This window comes from Lissotriton vulgaris, chromosome 4_1 (assembly GCF_964263255.1).
Source record: "Lissotriton vulgaris chromosome 4_1, aLisVul1.2, whole genome shotgun sequence".
Classification (NCBI taxonomy): domain Eukaryota; kingdom Metazoa; phylum Chordata; class Amphibia; order Caudata; family Salamandridae; genus Lissotriton; species Lissotriton vulgaris.
Genome location: NC_141691.1, coordinates 225,520,124 through 225,541,046, shown reverse-complemented (window position 1 = coordinate 225,541,046; position 20,923 = coordinate 225,520,124).

Genomic DNA, 20,923 nt, shown 5'->3' with positions numbered 1-20,923 from the left:
CAGGATGACGACATAGTGCTCGAGTTCGAGTCCTTTTACCAAACCTTATACTTCGCGGAGTATCTGGATCCTGCGGCAGGGGGAGACTATGTTCAGGCGGCACTGGTGTCTCCAATCAGGGCTCACACCTCGACTGACCTGGAGGGCTGACACTGGCCCAGACGAAGTCCAGAGGGCCATCTAGAGTCTCACCATTGGTAAAGCTCTGGGGGAAGATTGCTTCCCGGACGAGTTCTATAAAGTATTTGCGTCCAACCTGGCTACTCCTCTGCCAGGACTTTTTAACTCCTTCAGCACCACTGGGAAGCAGGCCTCCATGTTCGACATGGTGGAAGTAGTGATCATCCCCAAACCAAGGAAGGACCCCAGGGAATGAGCTTCGTACCACCCTATATCTTTACTTAAAGTCGACCTCAAAATTTTCACCAGTATTTTGGCTTCTCGACTCGCCCCACACATGCCGGACACGGTGGACCCAGACCAATCTGGTTTCATCCCGGACCGCAATAGTGGGGACTGGACACGATGGCTGTGTCACTTGTCAGACAAAACGCAAAGGACGTAAACCACAACACTATCCTCTCAGTGAACGCCAAAAAGGCGTTTGATCGGGTCCCCTGGCCCTATCTGAGCCAGGACCTTTGTCATTTCAGGCTGGGCGAGAGGTTCCGGAAATGGATAGCCTGTATATATCACTGCCCCAAAGCCCGTATCCGAGTTAACTGAGTAACTTTGCAGCCATTCTGGGTGGGGCGCAGTACGAGGCAGGGGTGTCCTCTTTCCCCCCTTCTCTTCGCGCTCTATATGGAGCCGTTTGGGGAGAGAGTGCGCCAATTGCATACTGTTACTGGGATCCGTATGGGGGATAGAGAGCATTAGCTCTCCCTATATGTGGACGATGGGCTCCTCTTTTTAACTCATCCGGAGGGGTCCCTCCCACCTCTGCTGGCGGAGGTGGAGACTTTTAGTGGGGCATCGGGATTTAAGATTTACCTGACCAAGACTCAGCCCCTGAGCCTTGCCATACCGGCGCTGGAGCGCCGTCAGCTTTCGCGTCAGTTTCCGTTCTCTCGGGAAGACTCCGATATCACTTATCTGGGGATTAGGGGTGTCTCCACCACTTTGAAGACTGCCCAGGTAAACTACTTAGAGGCTAAAGAAATGGTCCCCAGCAAGTTGAACAACTGGAGGAAACATACCCTTTCATGGCTGAGTAAAATCGCTGCCATCAAACTGACAATCTTACCGCGGCTGCTCTATATTATGCAGACGCTCCCTCTCTACCCACCCCCCATGGTGTTGGGTCAATTGCAGCGATTGATCAATGGCTTCAATTGGGGGGGAAGAGGCCGTGGATGGCCTGCCATCTCACCTACCTGTCACAAGACGAGGGTGGTCTTGGAATTCTCCATCTCGGGCGCTACTATGAGGCTGCGCAACTGCTCTGGTTGGTTGAGTGTTATCAACTTGAATCTGAAAAACACTGGTGTTTCATAGACACTGGAGTGGCAGGGATGCACATATGGAAAGTTCCCTGGCTTCCTCGACGCCACGGCCCGTTGGGTGCATACCTTTCCCCAGTTCTCCATGCCACCATGAGGGCATGGGACAGGGTACAGGAGAAATGCCTGTCCGCTGTGGTCTCTCCTTTGACCCCTTTTATTGGGAACCCGGATTTCCCCCCCCCCCCCAGCCCTGAGTAGTGACTCCTATCTGCCTTGGCAGGATGCACAGTGTAAAAGTATTGGGGACCTCTTCGATGAGCAAGGAATATTGGACTTCCCCAGGTTGGCAGCCCACTATGGCTTCCCCAAGACAGCATACTGGCAATATTTGGCATTGCGCCACTGGGCCACACAGCCACAGATTTGTCTGACTGCAGGATGACTCCTCACAAAATTTGAGATTTGGTATATTACCCGCACCTCCAACAAGCACCTTCTGTCGGACATCTACGGGTTTCTCAACAGGGCCAGAATCCAGACAAAGACCCCAGCGCAGAGTCGGTGGGAGGTGGAGCTGGGTTGCGAGTTCTCACCTAAGGAGTGGGCGGACATTGTACAAAGGTTTGTATCTTCCTGCAGCACTTCAGGGAAGGAGATGCTCCTAAAAATGGTGCACTATTGGTACTATACCCCGGTGAGGGTGGCGAAATGGAAACCCCGAGGTAGCAGCCTTTGTTGGCGTAACTGCGGCCAGGAGGGTACCCTCTCCCATATTCTAAGGTAGTGCTCCAAGATCCAAGCGTTCTGGGAGACCATATTACCTATCATCAACCAAATATACCAGACAGAACTCCCTAGGTTCCCTAGCTATATTCTGCTGGGATTGCCCAATCCTCTCAAGTACCCTCTCAGGTCCTGTAGGGGCAGGGCGATCACCTTAAGACTGGGAGTGGCTAAACAAGTTCTCCTCGCTAAATGGGGTGCAGTGGAAGTTCCGACTCAGTTAGACTGGCTACACAAAATGTGTGACATAGTGGGTATGGAAAGAATCACTGCCGGGATCCACGGCACACTGCCTAAGTTTGATAAGACCTGGGGGTCCACGGTGGCATACCTCTCTTCCGAGTTCGTGGAGCTTACCTGCCCTCGAAACCTCAGGATCCTACGATTCCCTGTAGACCAGATGCTGGACCCGAAGGCCGCTTTACCATCTCCCCAACCCTAGATCCCTACAAAATCTGTCATACTCAATGGGTGGAATTCTTTTCTTTCCTTTTCTGTTCTCTTCTTTTTCTCATTGCTCTTTGTGAGAGTGCTCTCGTCCTTCCTCCTTTTCTATCAATAAAAGTTTGAATTTGACTGAAGGTTCCCCACCGGCCGGTGGTTGTAGGTGGGTGTACTGTACCGACTTTAATGAATACTCAATAAAAACGACTTAAACCATAAAAAGAATCCCTGGAGTGACCTCTTCTGGCCACAAGAGCTGGGTACCACCCCTACGCCAGTTCCGGTTGTAAAAAGGCTAGGCCTCAAGATTGATGCCAACCTCTCTATGGCTAATCAAGTCTCTGCCGTGGTTGGAACATGTGTGGGGTTACTAAGACAGCTGCGGAGACTGGCCCCACTTCTCTCATCAGCCACATTACAGATGGTTGTGTCAGCTAAGATCGTGTCCAGACTGGATAATGGCAATGCCATATATATCGGTCTCCCAGAGAAACTTATCAAACATCTGCAGGTGACTATGAATTACACAGCTAGACTGATCTTCAGGCTTGCCAGGTGAGCTCCTGCTAACTCCCTACTGGATCAGCTGCACTGGCTCCCCTTTAAACAGAGAGCTAAGTTCAAAGGCCTCTACATCGCCCACAAAGCTGTTCATGGCCAGACCCTGGTTTACACCAAGGAGAGTCTAGGGCACTATGTGCCAGGGCGTACACTTTGGCCATCTGAGGCAGGCCTCCTGGTCCATCCTCGGTTCAAAACCACATTTAATGGCGGTAGAGCCTTTTCTGTTTTAGTTCCCCAACTAAGGAATCGTCTGCCTAAAAATCTCTGCAAGGAAACTGGACACAGAATAAAATCCCTCTAAGTGTTGCTTCTGTAACTGCTGGTGGGTTTGGCTGCCTTCTCAAAGTGCTAAGAGACCTGCCGGTGATTATACGCTATACAAACACAAGTTAACATAAAATAACATAAGTACTCTCTCCACTGTGCCCTGATGTGCCTTTGTTTAACTGTGTATGCACTCAGCCCAATTGCTGTAACGGTCTCTTGTGGTGATTACAGTACACATCCACCGATGTAAACGTCTGAGTTCAAATCAAATCAAATCAGGGATATTTATTGAGCGCACATATCACCCAAATGTCTCATGGCGCTGATGGACAGCTCTGACTTTCCGGCTAGAGAGAAGATCTTACTGGTTTTAATGATTGAACAGCCATGTTTTTAGCTCCCTACGAAAGCAGTTGTGATCAGTTGCAGTGCGTAGGTGGGGTGGCAATTTGTTCTAGAGGGAGGGCGCCAAGAAGGAAAATGATTTTCCACCATTTTTAGCAGTACGGACTCTAAAAGGGTTAAGGAAAAATGTATTACTGGACCTTAATAGCCTGCGAGGCTTAGCCATTGCCCACTACTGGCTGTATATGGCAAACATAGTGCATAGCTTGAATGCATCTGTGAATCTCAGGAATTTGTTGGGGTTGTTGCTTCATGAGCAGTCAGCAATTTATCATTGGATTGGCTTTTTTGATGTGGTCAAAACCCTCATTGGCTGGAGATGGTTTGACAGATTTCATCTACTGTGATCATGTTTTTGCAATCATCAGCCGCGTGTATGATTCAGTTTCCAGTGCTTGTACTATCTCTACTTCGGTAGCTGCTCAGTAGTGAGGAGACAAATTGTTGGCAGGGTTTTCATTACCAGCCTTATAAACAAAACAAGTACCCATGTTGCTGGAGCACCACTTTCTCAATCTGTACACACTCTGAAGGTAGGTCATACAAGTAAAGATGGAAGTGTCTAGAGCTTCACAGATTTGAAATGGCCTCCCTTTCTATCTGTGAGTATCTCTGTTCCATTTTTGTTGTCATTCTTTCCATATCCATAGAATTTGTGACTTAAGCAACTCTCATTAGGGTTTTGGTAGTGCTGTGAATGTGTATATTACCCTTCTACAATAGGTATCTATACCTACGAAGATCCTCACTTTAAACACATTGGTTGGGGCAAAGGTGGTCTGGACTTTGTGGATTTTGTTTGGGGTCGGGAGAGACCCCTTCCTTAGAGAATTGATACCCAAAGAATTCAATGCTTTTTTTTTTATAAATCCACACTTCTCCTTGGGGAGAGTAGATCCACTGTCTCTGATCCTCGTGGGTAGTGCCCTTAGCCGTTCAATGTATTCCTCAGTGAAGCTTGCTCATACCAGTATGTCATCATCCATATTGATCACCCCTTGGAGGCCTGATAACATTTCTTGAATATGAATGAATAAATGAATGAATAAAATCTTATACCACACAATTTAGCCCAAGGGCATCAAGACACCAGAACAGGTCATTCAACACATCATCAGACAGAGTCGGCTTTACATATACGCTTAGAGAGAAAAGGCAGGTCTTGAAGGCCCTACAAACAAAAATGAATTAATACAGTTTTAGAATACCTCTGCAGCACTGGGAATGCCTAAGTTCAATCTCTTGTAGTGTCAGAGCTCCACTTGGGTAGAGCAGATTGTGATGTAGCATAGATCTTTGTGGCGGTGAAGATCTGTCTTATAGAACCACTTGGATCCTTTGAGCTCAGGTACTATGTCATCAACTGTGGGGGGTTATATGGTACTCCCGCTGAATGGCTTTGTTTGGCATCGTCCACACAGATGCGATGGCTCCAGGCTGCTTAGGCTTCGTGGTCACTACAGTCACCAGTACCCATGGGGTGGGCCCTTCTACTTTTTAGATGTTTCAAGGGACTTTTAGCTTCTCTAACTCTTGTTCTACTTGTGTGCTTACATAAAACAGAATTCGTCTGTGATGGAAGGCAAGTGGCTGGATTGTAGGAGCAATGTGGAGTTTCACTGACCTTCCTTTCAGGCAGCTGATATCTTGAAATGTTCCTTCAGATTCTTACAGTATCATTTTAACATTTTGTTGATGCACTTCAAATGCAAATGTGACACATTTGAGTGATTCTGCAGCACTGCAAATGATAAATGTGGGTCCTCCAGGCTTGGTCACAAAGAAACAGGCACTAGTAGACTCTGAATGGTGCACTCCTCTGATGGTGAACACCCTTGCCAGTTCTAGGGGTTTTGCACTGCAATTGACGTATATCCTGGTTGGGGTCTCCTTTCAGATTTGGGGATGGGTGCAATTTCAGATAGTCTTTCTGAGTCATGTAACAAACAGTGGTTTCATTGTCTATAAGGCTTGTCATCGAGTGGCCATGAATTACCAGAGTGCACCCAGGCTGTGCCCTCTTCTTGCTGGGTGTAGGGTCATGAAACGCAGATATCAAACAAACTTGTTTGAACTTGTCAGGATCAAAAGCTGCTGTTTTGTCTGAGTCTCCCAGAGAAGTGCTCTATAGTTCCTATTTTCGAAGTGTTGCGTTATGGACTTTGCTTTCGCTCATGGTCTGTCATGGATTGCAGGTGAGTTCTTGATGGATAGGCATACTTTAGCTAATTGATTAGCATTTTCACAAGCGGGACATGTTTTGCTTTTGGCAGGGCATGGTGGTCCTTTGCTTTAGGATAGGTGTGAGTATATGTTCCTTTTTAGGTCTCGCCTGTCGATGCGCATGCGCATCGAGCAAGGCGAGAGTATTGCGAGTTATCCACTCTTTATCCACACTGCAAGGAATCGTGGCGATTCCTTGCAGTGCCCGTGACTTTTAAGGTCAATGCGCATGCGCATTAAGCTTATGCGCATGCGTATTGACCTTAAAAGTCACGGGCGCGTGCATGTCCGTCTTTGTTTACCCGCTCCGCCCCCTCCCGCCGTGTCGCCTTGCCTACTCTCTTCCACAGCCTCCCCCAGCTCCGCCCCCTCACTACTTGATTGCACGGCCGCTAGGCCGTGCCTCCCCTACTCTCCTCCCCCCTCCTCCTCTCCTCCCTTGTTGACTTTCCTGTATGAGAAACCGAGCCGCAGTCTCCACGCCTATGTCTTGTGCTTTTCAACTTCCTGTTCTCATTGTTATCGCACAATGAGGCACCCTGAGCCGTGAGCACCGCTTCTACATCAGAACCCTTACACGCTGCTCCAAACTTCGCTCTCTTGAACATAAGCCACAACCCCGAATGTTAATAAGGATGTATGACTGTGAGACACGCAGCCTCCCCCAGCTCCGCCCCCTCACTACTTGATTGCACGGCCGCTAGGCCGTGCCTCCCCTACTCTCCTCCCCCCTCCTCCTCTCCTCCCTTGTTGACTTTCCTGTATGAGAAACCGAGCCGCAGTCTCCACGCCTATGTCTTGTGCTTTTCAACTTCCTGTTCTCATTGTTATCGCACAATGAGGCACCCTGAGCCGTGAGCACCGCTTCTACATCAGAACCCTTACACGCTGCTCCAAACTTCGCTCTCTTGAACATAAGCCACAACCCCGAATGTTAATAAGGATGTATGACTGTGAGACACGTCAATAATAAAACACAGATAAACGCCACAGAACAAACGCATACAAATAGGGTAGACCATCTGTGCCTCCTTAACTGTGTAGCATGCTTCCCTCTCCTGGTTACAAATATTGCTTTTATCCTCCCCCTACTCTGGCCATTTGTGTCTTCTATTCCATGTGTGCCAAGTGAAAGTGCTCCAAAGCTGCCATCTGGCTACATTTCTGGTACTATGTACATTTCCTAAAAATAAGCGGTGGGCATAGGATCCTTCTACACTCTCCACCCCTTTCGAATTCTGGAGCTTGGCATTCAACACTTCTGTCTTTACAGTATGTTTAGCATACTGTAAAGACAGATTTGTAATGCCAAGGATTAAGGTATTGTATAGTGTAAAGATGTGACTGGTGGTCTGGTCTGCCTCCTGTTGTTGAGTGTCCTTTGTCTCTGTCAGTGGCGGCCATGACGCTGCTCTTGGAATGTGTGTTGCTCCCAGTGTTCTGTGCCACCATGTTGGACCAGTCCGTGTAACTCTTGCTGAGCTCTGAAGACACCTTTGTTCCTGGTGAAGTGTCACTGGGTCTTTTCCATGTGTCTGTACCTTGAAAATACATTAGTATATTAAGCTGACAGGACAAGATTCGCCAATTGTGTTTATCACCTTAATTATTTCCGAACACAGTTTTGACTAGTTCTGGCTATATGGACTAAGCCGTGATTGAGTATGGCTCAACCCAAAAAAAGCAGTTAAATTGATTACTAGTGAATGGTTCTACAATCGTATATATTTGTTGAGGAAAAAGGTATTCTGTTATAGCTACTAGTAGGACAGCCATATTGTTTCACAGGTTATTTGGAATCAGTCAAGTAATGTCGCTGCAAAAAAGAGTAATGTCCAAAACTTGTCAATAAAATGTAGACTGTGCCTTAAAACTTCTTCCCATTAACTTATTATTTTACTGTAATGTATTAATAGATATAGGAATATATGTTATTATCATTGGAAGACCTACATAGTGAAATTAGGAACAATTTAGGAATTGTGTATTGGGATCTACATCTTATATGGTTTACAAAAATCGTTTTCCTGTATTTAGAAATAGATAATGTAACGCTGTGGTTACTCGTAGGTCAGGTATCACAGTGCAGCTCTCTAGAGGCCTATTGTTACCAATTTTTTTTACATAGGCACTTAAAGGCCTTTTGCTCACCTCAGAGTAGCATTACCCACTCACCCTCAACCCCTCACCCTCACCCTCACTCACCCTCACTCACCCTCACTCACCCTCACTCACTCACCCTCACTCACCCTCACTCACCCTCACCCTCACTCACCCTCACCCCCTCACCCTCAACCCCTCACCCTCAACCCCTCACCCTCAACCCCTCACTCACCCTCACTCATCCTCACTCACCCTCAACCCCTCACCCTCACCCTCACTCACCCTCAACCCCTCACCCTAACTCACCCTCACCCTCACTCACCCTCAACCCCTCACTCACCCTCACTCACCCTCAACCCCTCAACATCAACCCCTCACCCTCACTCACCCTCACTCACCCTCACCCTCACGCACCCTCACTCACCCTCACCCTCACTCACCCTCACCCTCACTCACCCTCACTCACCCTCACCCTCACTCACCCTCACTCACCCTCACCCTCACTCACCCTCACTCACCCTCACCCACCCTCACCCTCACTCACCCTCAACCCCTCACCCTCACTCACCCTCAACCCCTCACTCACCCTCACTCCCTCACCCTCACTCACCCTCACACTCACTCACCCTCAACCCCTCACCCTCACTCACCCTCAACCCCTCACCCACCCTCAACCCCTCACTCCCCCTCACCCTCACTCACCCTCACTCACCCTCACTCACCCTCACCCTCACTCACCCTCACTCACCCTCACTCACCCTCAACTCCTCACTCACCCTCAACCCCTCACCCTCACCCTCACTCACCCTCAACCCCTCACTCACCCTCACTCTCACTCCTCACTCCCCCTCACTCACCCTCAACCCCTCACCCTCACTCACCCTCAACCCCTCACCCTCACTCACCCTCAACCCCTCACCCTCAACCCCTCACCCTCACTCACCCTCACCCTCACTCACCCTCAACCCCTCACCCTCACTCACCCTCACTCACCCTCACCCACCCTCACTCACCCTCAACCCCTCACCCTCACTCTCACTATCACTCACCCTCACTCACCCTCACTCACCCTCACTCACCCTCACTCACCCTCACTCACCCTCACTCACCCTCAACCCCTCACTCACCCTCACTCTCACTCATCCTCACTCACCCTCAACCCCTCACCCTCACTCACCCTCACTCACCCTCACCCACCCTCACTCACCCTCAACCCCTCACCCTCACCCTCACTCACCCTCACTCACCCTCACTCACCCTCACTCACCCTCACTCACCCTCACTCACCCTCACTCACCCTCAACCCCTCACTCACCCTCACTCTCACTCATCCTCACTCACCCTCAACCCCTCACCCTCACTCACCCTCACTCACCCTCACCCACCCTCACTCACCCTCAACCCCTCACCCTCACCCTCACTCACCCTCACTCACCCTCACTCACCCTCACTCACCCTCACTCACCCTCAACCCCTCACTCACCCTCACTCTCACTCATCCTCACTCACCCTCAACCCCTCACCCTCACTCACCCTCAACCCCTCACCCTAACTCACCCTCACCCTCACTCACCCTCAACCCCTCACTCACCCTCTCACCCTCAACCCCTCAACATCAACCCCTCACCCTCACCCTCACTCACCCTCACCCTCACTCACCCTCACTCACCCTCACCCTCACCCACCCTCACTCACCCTCACCCTCACTCACCCTCACCCACCCTCACCCTCACCCTCACTCACCCTCACTCACCCTCACCCTCACTCACCCTCACCCTCACTCACTCTCACCCTCACTCACCCTCACTCTCACTCACCCTCACTCACCCTCACTCACCCTCACTCACCCTCACTCTCACTCACCCTCAACCCCTCACCCTCACTCACCCTCAACCCCTCACTCACCCTCACTCACCCTCACCCACCCTCACCCTCACTCACCCTCACTCACCCTCAACCCCTCACCCTCACACAGTGCAATAGGTCTCGGAGCATTTGAGTTAGAGCTTTTAGAAATGTTTATGGCTTTTTTTTTAATTCTTTAGCATTGGCTACAGGAAACAAAAATGCTAAAGATTTACAAAAAAACCCATAAACAATTCTAAAAGCACTAACTCTAATGCTGCGAGACCTATTGCATTTCCAATGCTTGTTTATAAGTGTATTGGTTCAAGGTTGAATCCTTTTCTCTTAGTTGCAGACACCATTCAATTGTAAGGGATTCATTCCAATTTCGGTAAGGTTTTACAAAAAGTTCCTTTATTGATTCAGCATCAGACACAACCAGCCGACAGTGGTCCTTTGTGTTGCAGTTAGCCACAGTATCCACATAACGTATCAATCTTTTTTGCCAGAAGGCTTCCTAAAGATGGCACAAGCATCCTCTTTGGTCTCAAGTGGCTCAGTTTTAATCACTTTGATAGCAAATAGTGATTCGAGATGTGCAGCTTTCATGTTAGCAAGTTTGTCTCCCTTCTAAAGGGAGAGCATGACCGCCCAATGCATTTGAGCCATCTTCAGTGTCTTTCACTATTTCTTAGGAGATGTAGGAAGCTGCCTCAATATATGGTATTGCCACTAGGTGGTTATACCGTGCCCAGAGTCCAGGGGTTCCCTAAAAGTGTAAAGGGCTCAATTTAAAACCCAAATTGCTCTATTAGGGGTAGTGTGAGTGAGGAGACTCAAGAAGGAGATCCAGACACATTTTAAAAAAAAATATACTTTGTTTGTATTTTATTTTAAGACCAAGATCTTTGCAATCAGGCAAGTACGTTTTTAAATGAAAAATACTTTTTACTTTGTAAAATCAATACTTGGAAACTTTTCAGAACAGTTTAATGCTATCCTATGGGGAAAACAATATTGTGATTAAACAGGTAAGTAATACACGTTCAATTCCAATCTTTCGGAAGCAAAAGTCAGGAAGGGACAAGAGTCAGGTGAGTACCAAAACTGCACCACCAGCGGCACAGCGGTGGCCAGGTACAGAGGTCAAAGTCAGAGTTCGGCCCAATGCCATTCAATGGAGACTGGGGCTACCTGGAGCCACACGGCTTGCAGGTAGGTAAATAGGTTGTGGGAGCCAAGCTTTGGGGGCTAGCACAAGCATAAGGGAAACCACAAAGCAGCACCAAACATACACCACCAGCGGCACCGGGGCGGTGGGGTGTAGGATGCAAAATGAAATATGAAATACCAGCATTTGTAAAGCGCTCAGCTACCTCCAGGGAGGTGTCCCGGTACTGGGGGCCATTGGGAAGATTAAGTGTGCTTTGCCCAGAGTCACAATGTGCTGGGCTGACCTGCCAGCCCCGAGGATCGAACAGTGAGCCTCCTTGTTCCGGAGTCAGACGACCTAGCCGCTGCACCACACCTATTCCCAAATCAGCATAAAGCACCCAGGGCTTTTCAACAGGGTGCAGAAGTGGCACCGGAAGTTACAGGAGGGAGACCAATGACAGCAGAGGTAATTAGAGATGTACTGGGTGCACCATGGAGTTAGCTCACTAAGGCCCAGGGACTTCAGGTGCAGGGGTGCCTTTCAACGTCAGACCTTCTTACCGGAGCCGGTCGTGGTCAGGGGGAGCCTCTGGATTCACACTGCAGATGCTACAGTGGAGATCAGTAGAGATCAGCCCATGCTGGACATAAGGTCAGGCTCACTGGGGAGACTTCACTGCACAGGTGAGCCACTCAGACTTGGTCTGTGAGCGTGAAGTGCAGAGTGGGCAGGGATCGTTCTTCCAGCTGGATCTTGAGCCCTTGGAGTCTGTTTCTTTTAGACAGGTCCACTGTCCGCAGGAGATTGGAGTCTTTTTTGAAGGCAGCAGTCCTCCCAGGGTTTCAGAGTTTGCTCGCTGCAAGACAGGTCACAGGTTCGCAGAAGATGGAGACAGGCCGAGGGGCCGAGGGGCCAAGGTAGTAATCATCTTCAATCTTCTCTGCAGGGATGTCTTCTGGCTTCTTAGGTCATCACAGATTTATTTTCTAGGTCTGGGTGGAGTTTCCTTAATACTAAATTTAGGGGGAGGTTTAGGGGAGTAGTAGGTAGGGCCAATGAGCATCTTACTTAGGGTGACTTCACCCACTAATATTCCACCATCCTGTGGGAGGGGACATACACCCAGCCCTGATCGGAGGACTCCCCTCATCTTCAAGATAGAGAGGGCTGAAAAGTGTGCTTAACTTCGCCTTGTCCACCTCAGGTGTGGAGTTGGCAAAGGTCGGCACACCTCCTAGTTTTTCTAAGTTTTCTTGCCGGTTTTTCTGCCCAAAGTGGAGTGTAAACTGGGGCTGCCGTCTCCGGCTAGCAGCAGAGGCTGGGGGTTACATTACAAAGGCGGCGAGCCTTTGAAGCTCCCCCTTCAAGACTGGCCCATCCTGAGGGAGGAGGTGTGACACCTCTGCCCAGGATGTGCATTGTTGCTGGTCCAGAGAGCAAAGGATTTCTAAACAGGGGTCCAGAAACATGTATGTGTGTGGTAGGATGCCTAAAGCCAGTCAGTGCCCACACCAGGGTCTGTAAGTTTTCAGGGGGCACCTCTGAGGGGCCTCCTGGGTACAAGGTTCAATAAATCCCACACTACATCAGTGTGGGTTTATTGAAAGGAGTGGTTTGGTACCAAACACTCATGGGTTCAGTGAATCCATCATGGTGCTGTGGAACACGAGCACTTAACATATTACAGGAATAGACCCTAATACTGTAGGGACATATCTGCTCATGCAGATCTGCCAACACCTGGGACATAGTGGACCCTGCCTTAGAGTTGGTAAGACCAACTAGAGGGGGGACTTACCTATATCTTAGGCAGTGCTAACTGGGATTGCACACAGACAGTGAGCCATGTTGCCTTGGTCCTTTTTTCAACTTACAGGGCGATACTAGCTGAAGGGGCAGTGGCATGGTCCTAGTCGGGGGGTCCCAGGAGACCTTCTTTAGCCTCCAGTCACTAGAGTGCAACAGGCTGCACTCTTCAGTCAATGCGCAGCCACGCCATCTTGTCCTTCAGGCTTTCTATGCTCTTGAAAATTTTTGTAAAGCCACTAAGAGTGTGACTCAGTTCCCACAGTGAATTGGAAGGGACATAGTTTATTGGTACTGTGACAACTGTCCAGTGTACCATGTTATCACCCAGTGTAGAGAGACCAGCTGGACCAGGCCCAACAGTGGGGAGTCGAGGTCAAAGTGCGTCAGAGGTCAGCCAGAATGGACGGGAACATCGGCCCTAGTGGAGAGGGTGAGTCTGAGGGAAAAGACACGGATGATGAAGATTGGCGAATCACAGGCGAGTCAGGGCGGTGCCTGTACCTCATCACCAATGCGCTCTTCCGGTTTGTGGGCGTGCGTCACAGAGCCGGAGAACACCGACACCAGATGCTTGTTTGGGCTCTGTGCGCCAAGGGACTGGCACGTGAGGAAGAACATTTTGTTTCGACAAGAAACCAACAACTAAGACACCCTGAATGTGCTGCAGGTGCAGAATTTCAGTGAAAGATTATACATTTCATAAAATGCTTATTGGAAAATATCAGGCCTGGTCTTTAGCCAGCTGCACTCCAGCTGGAACAAAAACTGGTGTGTCTTATGGACACAAGGCCCAACGCTTTTAAGCTCCACTAACACCAAGCCTCTTCTTCTTGTGTTTGGCAAATAGGTTATAATGCCAACCACAGACAGCTAAAGATTTATCGGGTGGTTGTGAAATGCACACTAAGTTCAAAACAGATTTTATTAAAGTAAGTGCAAATAAAATAAGCACAGTCAATCAATAGAGACGTTACATAAGATCAATCACTGAGATGATAAAAAGAACGAACAAGCACTGGCGTTGCCAATAGGTTTCGCATTTGGAAAGTTGGAGCTATTGGTTTTGTAAATGACATTTTATATTTATATATCGTTATTAGCATTGTCAATAACAATATATAAATATAAAATGTCATTTACAAAACCAATAGCTCCAACTTTCCAAATGCGAAACCTATTGGCAACGCCAGTGCTTGTTTAATCTTTATCCAGCCTTGGGGTTGTTCTTTTATGAGGCGGCGCGGGTTCAGACACCGGGGCGTTTTCGTGTAATGGCGGCTCGGTGCTAATTACCTCCAGTTGCGCCCAGTACGCACCGCTTGCCAGCTGCGCCGCCTTCCCATGTAGAGGGTTTTACGCGGCAGACGCGGAGTGTCCCAACACGGCCACCGTATTCCCAAAATACGGCATTAAGCACAGGTAGCGCCAGGGGGGCGGGAGGGCGACGAGAACGACTGATACAAGGCTGTCGTGATCTAAATGTCAGAATACTGAAAAGGTTGTCTGAGAAAGAATGAACCGTATAAAAATGTAAGAAAACGTCCAATAAAGCCAAATAAAAGCTATCGGTTTAGTATGTAAATGTAAATGTATTTGAGCTTATATAGCGCACAGCTACCCGCAGTGGGTTTCTCGGCGCTTGCTTAGGGAACCCGTCCTGGTATTTCCCTGTGAGATAACTCCGGCAGGGTATCCACAAGGTGATAGCCAGGCATCCCGCCGCGAGGGGCCGTTGTGGAGATTAAGCAAGTTATTGCCCAGAGTCTCAGAGTGTGAACCCGTGAGTCGAGAAGGCACCGGAGCGAGAATTATCGAGTCCGTGGAATTTTTAGCCCAAGACCCGCCGAGGCGGGGAATTGAACCCTGGTCCAGGGCCGATCTCAGCTTCCGGGTCTGCCGCCTCTAACCCCTGAGCCACACTTCTCCACGTATCAAATGTGCCCCTGTAACATCCAACGACAAATGGCAGTCTATAACTTATTACCCACTAGGTAGTGAGAAGGGCATTTTCGAAATGTATTATTTTAAAAAAAATGATATAATCACAGAAACACAAAGCTCTAATCTGCGGCAAGCAACGGGCTGAGTATGCAAATACATTATACATTTTCTTAGAAACTACAAATGACACTGTTGCGAAAGCAACTTGAGCACTGAGAAACCAAGGAAACAAGCACTGGTTAGGGAGATGCGTGGAGGGAAGCCGGATGGGGCGGTAGAGCCTGGTGGGGGGGCGGGAATGCGAGCGAGGGGAGGAGAAGTGTGGCAGGCGGATTAGGGAGATGCGCGTGCTTGTGTGGTCACGTGACCCGCTTTTGTGGTCACGTGACTCACATGCACTGTGAAAAAACCGCAGTGGTTTGACAAGTCGATGGAGCACTTTAATTCTCGCCTATTACATTTGCAAGCGAATGATAATAGGCGAAACCTAAAAAGGAGGAGTTGTGAAATGCACACATCATTTAAGACTTCGCATTGGAAATCATATTAGTTGCAGTTTGTATGATAGTTTCTTTTTTTTTTTTATGCACAGATTTGATTTGAATCAATGCATAGATTTAATGCTTTGGGTGTGCAGAGGCATTCCTTTAAGATTGGCAATGCTAGGCTTTGCTGGTATATATATTTCTTCTTTTACAATAAGAAGCGTTGTTGGGGCGGGTATCAAGATGTGTCGTGCGCCACGTTTTACAAGTTTGTGTATCTGAAGATGGTACTTTCAGTTGGTGGTTTGCCCAATAGCGAGGGCAAGGGAATGAATCCCAGGATCTCTAATCCAGTTTACACACCCGAGGAAGTCTAGGCAGAGCACACTGGTAAAAAGTCCAAGAAGCTATATTCTCTTCTCAAGACATCTACTTTACATTTAATGAACTTAGAATGCAACAGAGGAATGACGACACAGCATTATTAATGAGACTGTGCCAGTTCGTCTTAGCAGGACTCTTGTACGTTTAGCAGTACAGTATGGACAACTCACAAGAAGGGCGCCATACTCTAATCGGACTGTATGGGTATTCCCTAGCAGGGCTGCTTATTTTTAGTAGGGCGGTATGACTATTGCTCAGAAGGGTATTATTGGTGCTTCACAGCAGCCTTCCTCCACCTGAGTTTATTCACTACCAGCTCTTCTGAGCAGCAATCTCATCTTCTAAGGGGGCAGTTCTAGGGCAGGACTGCTATACTGTTAATGGGACATTACCACTTCCACACGACAGTGCAGCTAAAACACTGCCACTTTTCAAAACCTATAATGGGACAGACTCACAACTTCTCAGGATTGTTGCTATGAGACTGTGTCAGAGCCTCTCAGTAGAGATGTAAAGTCTTCAATGGAACTATTACATTTCAGCAGGACAGTTCTTTTAACTAGTCAGTATGAGACTTTGGGGTAGGTTTTCTCTTTTAAAACTGGTAGCTAGTCGTAGTCTCATCAAAGAGGGTATTTGAATGAGCGTAGACTCCTCTTATACACGCATGAGCATGTGTGACGGATAGTAGTATGTTGTACGCAAGGCAGCTCACACTTCACTCATGAACAGGTAGATCACAGGTAGCATTATTGTATGTTCAAGATTCTTTATAGAACATAGGCCATGCATGTTTTCTGGAACACACTAACATTGTACAGTACAGGGACTAACAGTGCTTCAGTGAGGAGCAGCAGGTAGAGTACAGCCAAGAACTGGAAAATCTGCCTATTTGGTCAGGAGTGCAAGATACCCATTGTCTGCAATAATGAGCATGGCCACCAGCTGGCTTTAGCCACGGTGGCAGGGGGAGTAAGTGAGCAGATAAGAGTAGTTGTCTCCCAAAGTCTGCCAGTGGATTGCAATCTTAGTATTTATATGACATAATCAATGCTGAAGCCAGTGGGTCTATGAATCCAGACAGCTGCACAGGACTCCAGAAGTCCTGACTATCAACGCTGATGGATCAATTTTCAGAGTGAAGAAAGGTGCTGCCATCAATATTACATCAGGCAAGTCACAAACAGTTCTGAAAAATCTTAGTGTTACACATTGTACAAAGTATAGCAAATGAGCCACGTCCATGCAGAACTAGGGGTGTAGTGTGTGTCCAGTGGTGCATTTTAGAGTGCATTGTCCAAAATATATGACTGAAGCATGGTGGGGTAAAGCACTGTAAAAATGTTTATATTCAACACACATGCAGTCATCTTCACAGGAACATCATATACTTTTTGGGCAGAATACCCATTTGGAAATATTACTAGCAGTACTAGGCCAACTCATATTGGTACGATATCAATAGTATGCACACTGTGGACAATTCCTGATCTAGCCCCCTAATTGAGACCGAGTACCCTATTATGCAGTGCACAATATCAACAATATAAATATGTACAAGCACAAAAGTAGAAAAACATTTTAGAAGCACCGCAGGCTGGAGCCACGCATGTAAACCCAATGTCACCTACAATCAATCAATCAAGTGGCACCTCCGGCCAGTGTCATGAATCACAGGCGGTGCATGCATGATCACTCCCACTCATGCATGATCCCTCCCACTCATGCACACTCACTCTGCATTGCTACATGAATCACCAGGTACCAGCCCAGTCCGTACGGAGCACTCTTGCACACATACGATCTCAGCACCCTAATGTGGTGCTACTGGTACCCTGAAGGTCAATGGCTAACAACCTCTGCAGACTCCATGGCCCAAGCCACCCTCCACCCTCGAGTTAACCCCCATTTGCTCTATACCCCTGGATGGAAGATAACCACCTAGCTTCCCGGACAATGGGCTACACGCAGCCGCAGTCACACTTAGTTTGGATCCTCAGGAAGCAAGTGGGAATATGTAGCAGTTTTAATTAGGAAGTAGACGTAAACAAGGGAAGGTTAGCAGCCTCTTGGGAAACTCACCCACAGGTCTCAAAACACAAGGAGTCATGCAGTCTCTTAAATTGCCTCTGAACTGTCTGGGAAGCGTCCTTCAACCCAGTCAATCTCTCTCTCACTCCTATCTGGCGCCAAGATGTCTTCGGAAAGGGCCAGGTGTAGAGAGGGCTGTTGGTCTGCCGCGATGAGGGTCAAAAAGGGAACAACCAATGGATGGGGAGCATTACATCGATAGGAGGTGGCACCCAGATAGGCATACGATGATCCGGGTTGTGCCAGACAATCCAGGTACAATGTCTGGTGCGCATTGGTATAACTCACACCAGGCACTGTGGTAGGGATTTTTCTCATGCGCAGAACTATGCGCAGAACTATGCACAGGAATCCAGGACCTCAGTGAATTGTGGTGTACCAAAAAACTCACCTCAGCGCCCAGAACCCCTAGCATCAGTGTCTCATTAGCTCTCTGTCCTACAGCGAAGCTTCCAATGATTAGGCAACCCAGAACATGCAACCTAGGGTACTCTCAGGAATGGTGGGAATCAAGAACACTCTTTTGTTTTTATTCTCATACCAGTCCACAACAAGAGTAATTAGAGACATGGAAAAGTTTAAAATGTTTATTTTAACGACGTGCTCTAAGATGCAGTATTTTTGCTAACATAAGCAGGCATATGATTAAAAATAGTACGATCAGCAGTGTTACAATTCCATAAAACACAAAGGGAGTAATCATATTATAATTATAGTGGAAACAGATCCTATAGTGCCTTGTGAACCACCCTCCACTGTTAGGAACTAGGTTTTATAATAATAGAAGGTCTCTTAGGCTTGAATGGGGAACCCCATACCTCCAAGATTAGCAGAAGTGAATCACATCAGGATCAGCAAAGCTCTCTCCCTGGAAAAGGATTTTCTTCAAGTGCTCAAATCATACATGCAGTGCAATTTTAAAGGTACTAGAATTTCAGTTAGCTGCAGCTGTGTTCGTGTTGTGTCTACAGAATGGGTCGATCAACCTGACAGCATACATTGTTATGGTGACCTTGAAGGCTTCTGCACGCAGCGTACAGACTAAGGTCACAATGTAAGTCTAGGGATGTTAAAAACAAGTCAGTCTCATGCGAGGAAAAATCAAGCAGTTTAACTTACAACAACAGTTACATGTAGTGTCGTATGCAAAAGCTGCAAAGTGGCAAATGGCGTAAATTTAGGAATGCAGAGTTCAAGTTCGAGTGAGACAGAACCAAGTTCAAAATTTGCCAAACTGGATAATTGGAAATAATAAGTTTGAAGTAGTAAGGAAAAATTTACAAACCAAAAAGGGGCGGTATACAGTCCATCATGGATATGGAAAAAAGCTAAATATTTTCGAGTACAGTACGCACTGAAGCTGGACATATGCCAATTTAATCCATCAGCGTATATGCACAGTACGTTGCAACTGCCATCAAGAGGAAGTCATTGTTATCATCAGAAAATAATTCAGCCATCCAATGAAATAATGTGAAGGAACATACATGTTCTTCAATAGGTGGAGCCTCTAGCACCATCTGAGGACAACTCAGGTGTTCTTCGATATAACTGCGTGCCAGGAAGTCATGTGCAGCCGCACATATATTCCAATTCCCTAGGACTACATGCGCCGCCGCACAGGCCATAATCCAGATACCAGAACAGTCCAACTCATGAGCTATCAAGGGACTCATTTGTTGATCATAATCAATCAATCAATCAAATCATTTGTAAATCGCACTACTTACCTGTGAGGGTTTCAAGGCGCTGAGGGGGGATGCGGGTGCTGCTGCTACTGGTCGAAGAGCCAGGTCTGATGTCGTCTTCTGAAGGTCAGCAGGTCTTCGGTTCGTCGTAGGTTGAGGGGGAGGGTGTTCCAGGTATTGGCGGCGCGGTTGGAGAAGGACCTGCCGCCGGATGTGGTTCTGCGGATGCGCAGGACCGTTGCCAGGGCGTGGTCAGTGGAGCGGAGTTTCCTGTTGGGTACGTAGAAGGAGAGTCAGCTGTTGAGATAGGCTGAGCCGGTTTTGTGGAGTGCCTTGTGTGCGTGGACCAGGAGCTTGAAGGAGATTCTTCTACCGACGGGGAGCCAGTGCAGGTTCCTCAGGTGGGGGGTGATGTGGTCGCGGAGCGGGATGTCAAGGATTAGGTGTGCGGATGCGTTCTGGATTGTTTGCAGTCTGTTGATGGGCTTGGACGATGCTCCGGAGTAGAGGGCGTTTCCGTAGTGGGGTCTGCTGCTGACTAGGGCCTGGGTGACGGTTTTCCTCTTGTTTGTAGGGATCCATCTGTAGATCTTGCGGAGCATGCAGAGGGTGTTGAAGCAGGTGGAGGAGACTGCATTGACTTGTTTGGTCATGGTGAGTTTTGAGTCGAGGAGGACTCCCAGGTTGCGTGCGTGGTTGGTAGGGGCCGGGGGTGTCCCCAGTGATGCGGGCCACCAGGAGTCATCCCACGCTGAGGGGTTGGTCCAGAGGATGAGGATCTCCGCAACGGCCTTCATTCCCTGGTGGAGGTTGGATTTGGAGGTGAGAGGGTCCTTGGTGAGGGAGTGGATCAGCTGTGTATCGTCGGCATAGGAAATTATGTTGAGGTCGTGTTGACGGACGATGCGTGCTAGTGGTGCCATGTAATCCGGGTTAGGAGACAACATATTGCAGAGACACAAATCCAGAGCCCACTCAAAACAGCAATCCAGGCAATGGAAGACAGGCTGCACACATGTAAAGTATGAAAACCGGAAAGATAATCCATATGCTACAGTTAAGGTGGCCAGAGGTAGTGTTCCATAGTATTCAAGCATCCGGTTGCGAAGCTGGAGCAGCCGTGGCGGGTTGTCTTGTGACACAGACTTTGCAGCCATTTTTTAGCAAGCAAAGCAACAGCAGTACACTTGGAGCCAAGGCAAGAATTAACGGTGAACCGCCAAAGATGCTGGAAAAAATAGAATGAAAAAATGACTGTATCACACCATGTAGTTTGGAATAAGGTCTCAA